This window comes from Sinocyclocheilus rhinocerous, unplaced genomic scaffold (genome assembly GCF_001515625.1).
Source record: "Sinocyclocheilus rhinocerous isolate Xijiao unplaced genomic scaffold, SAMN03320098_v1.1 scaffold4622, whole genome shotgun sequence".
Lineage (NCBI taxonomy): Eukaryota > Metazoa > Chordata > Actinopteri > Cypriniformes > Cyprinidae > Sinocyclocheilus > Sinocyclocheilus rhinocerous.
Genome location: NW_015658200.1, coordinates 153,134 through 156,103, shown reverse-complemented (window position 1 = coordinate 156,103; position 2,970 = coordinate 153,134). Strand labels below are relative to the sequence as shown.

Genomic DNA, 2,970 nt, shown 5'->3' with positions numbered 1-2,970 from the left:
TGTGATGTGGTTAGTGATGGTGTGTGTGTGTGTGTGTGTGTGTGCGCTTAACGCTGCTGGTGTGTGAGTGTGTGTGTATGTGCGAGTGTGTGAGTGTTTGTGTGTGTGTGTGAGTGAGAGAGAGAGTGTGAGTGAGTGAGTGTGTGTGCGTGTGTGAGAGAGTGTGAGTGTGTGTGAGTGTGTGTCAGAGAGTGTGAGTGTGTGTGAGTGAGAGAGTGTGGGTGAGTGTGTGAGAGAGCGTGAGTGTGTGTGTGTGTATGTGCGAGTGAGTGTGTGTGTGTGTGTGCGTGAGTGTGTGTGAGTGTGTCTGTGTGTGAGTGAGAGAGAGAGTGTGAGAGAGTGAGTGTGTGTCAGAGAGTGTGAGTGTGTCTGTGTGTGAGTGAGAGAGAGAGTGTGAGAGAGTGAGTGTGTGTCAGAGAGTGTGAGTGTGTCTGTGTGTGAGTGAGAGAGAGAGTGTGAGAGAGTGAGTGTGTGTCAGAGAGTGTGAGTGTGTCTGTGTGTGAGTGAGAGAGAGAGTGTGAGAGAGTGAGTGTGTGTCAGAGAGTGTGAGTGTGTCTGTGTGTGAGTGAGAGAGAGAGTGTGAGAGAGTGAGTGTGTGTCAGAGAGTGTGAGTGTGTCTGTGTGTGAGTGAGAGAGAGAGTGTGAGAGAGTGAGTGTGTGTCAGAGAGTGTGAGTGTGTCTGTGTGTGAGTGAGAGAGAGAGTGTGAGAGAGTGAGTGTGTGTCAGAGAGTGTGAGTGTGTCTGTGTGTGAGTGAGAGAGAGAGTGTGAGAGAGTGAGTGTGTGTCAGAGAGTGTGAGTGTGTCTGTGTGTGAGTGAGAGAGAGAGTGTGAGAGAGTGAGTGTGTGTCAGAGAGTGTGAGTGTGTCTGTGTGTGAGTGAGAGAGAGAGTGTGAGAGAGTGAGTGTGTGTCAGAGAGTGTGAGTGTGTCTGTGTGTGAGTGAGAGAGAGAGTGTGAGAGAGTGAGTGTGTGTCAGAGAGTGTGAGTGTGTCTGTGTGTGAGTGAGAGAGAGAGTGTGAGAGAGTGAGTGTGTGTCAGAGAGTGTGAGTGTGTCTGTGTGTGAGTGAGAGAGAGAGTGTGAGAGAGTGAGTGTGTGTCAGAGAGTGTGAGTGTGTCTGTGTGTGAGTGAGAGAGAGAGTGTGAGAGAGTGAGTGTGTGTCAGAGAGTGTGAGTGTGTCTGTGTGTGAGTGAGAGAGAGAGTGTGAGAGAGTGAGTGTGTGTCAGAGAGTGTGAGTGTGTCTGTGTGTGAGTGAGAGAGAGAGTGTGAGAGAGTGAGTGTGTGTCAGAGAGTGTGAGTGTGTCTGTGTGTGAGTGAGAGAGAGAGTGTGAGAGAGTGAGTGTGTGTCAGAGAGTGTGAGTGTGTCTGTGTGTGAGTGAGAGAGAGAGTGTGAGAGAGTGAGTGTGTGTCAGAGAGTGTGAGTGTGTCTGTGTGTGAGTGAGAGAGAGAGTGTGAGAGAGTGAGTGTGTGTCAGAGAGTGTGAGTGTGTCTGTGTGTGAGTGAGAGAGAGAGTGTGAGAGAGTGAGTGTGTGTCAGAGAGTGTGAGTGTGTCTGTGTGTGAGTGAGAGAGAGAGTGTGAGAGAGTGAGTGTGTGTCAGAGAGTGTGAGTGTGTCTGTGTGTGAGTGAGAGAGAGAGTGTGAGAGAGTGAGTGTGTGTCAGAGAGTGTGAGTGTGTCTGTGTGTGAGTGAGAGAGAGAGTGTGAGAGAGTGAGTGTGTGTCAGAGAGTGTGAGTGTGTCTGTGTGTGAGTGAGTGAGTTTGTGTGAGTGCGAGTGTGTGTGTGTGTGTGTGCGCGAGTGTGTGTGAGTGTGCGAGTGAGTGTGAGTGACTGTGTGTGTGTGTGTGTGTGTGTGTCTGTGTGTGAGTGAGTGAGTTTGTGTGAGTGAGAGAGTGTGTGTGTGTGTGTGTGCGCGAGTGTGTGAGTGAGAGAGTGAGTGTGTGTGAGTGTGCGTGTGTTCCCCTCAGTGCTGATGCTGTGTTCACATCAGTAGTGTCTCACTCTCATGTCATTGTGAAGTCATGTGACTGTGTCTCTGAATGTTCACTGATTCTGAAATGAACAGAAAGCTGTGTCTCAGTTCAGAGGCTGAAGCGAGTGTTGTTAGCAGTGCAGTGACCAGCAGAAGTTACATTTGTAAAAGTGATATTCAAGCGTCTGAAAACTAAACGGCTTCCAGCCCATCACGAATGCAGCTTTTTTAGCTAAATTTGCTATTCACTTATTCACCTGAGCATATAGGTCTACACATGCATGATTTCCACTGAGATTCCAGATGCTGCTGTTGGTTATACAGTTATTAGTCTAATTAACACTTTTACACAAAAATTAATTAGGATTCAAACACTTCAAACACTCACCTTCAGAAATGCTGAACAACAGCGACACCAACTGGAAAGACTCAATAACAACAACAACTGCAGATCTGTTTTTAAGGAAGCAGGGTTACTTCATGTTAGTAGAGTGAGTGTTGTACTTCTTTCTTGAGTTAAAATTTTTATTATTTTGAGTTGAACCTCCTCTACAGTTAGTTGAGCTTTTTAATTTTATTTTAATAATTCTGTAAAATAATTTAAAACTTTTGTTTTTTTTGTCACTCCAGAAATTAAGACAACCATAAATATTAGTATTGTAATTTTATAGATGTTTTATAAAATAAAATTATTTATTATTATTATTAACAACAGCATCAACAACAATATAAAATAATTAATAAATAATAATTATTGTTAAATAATTTTTTTTAATTTTATAATACATTAGTTTTAAAACAAAAATAATATTTGAATGATAATAGTAATACTATTTTTTGTTGTTGTAATATGGTGATTTTGAATGGGGAAGATATGATATCTGATATTTCTTCTGAGTGAGTTGTTGACACGCAACACATTTCCGGTGAAAGCAGGCATACTGGCGTTTGCGCTGTGTTTTCTGCTGTGTGTGTGTGTGTGTGTGTGTGTGTGTGAGCGATCAG

The 2,970-nt window shown here is 44.3% G+C and overlaps 1 protein-coding gene across 3 annotated transcripts in view; it reads left to right on the top strand.

Moving 5' to 3' along the window:
- LOC107722104 (myelin protein zero-like protein 1) overlaps window positions 1–2,970 on the top strand; it is a 10,103-nt gene that overhangs the window by 4,705 nt on the left and 2,428 nt on the right. The window lies entirely within an intron of this gene.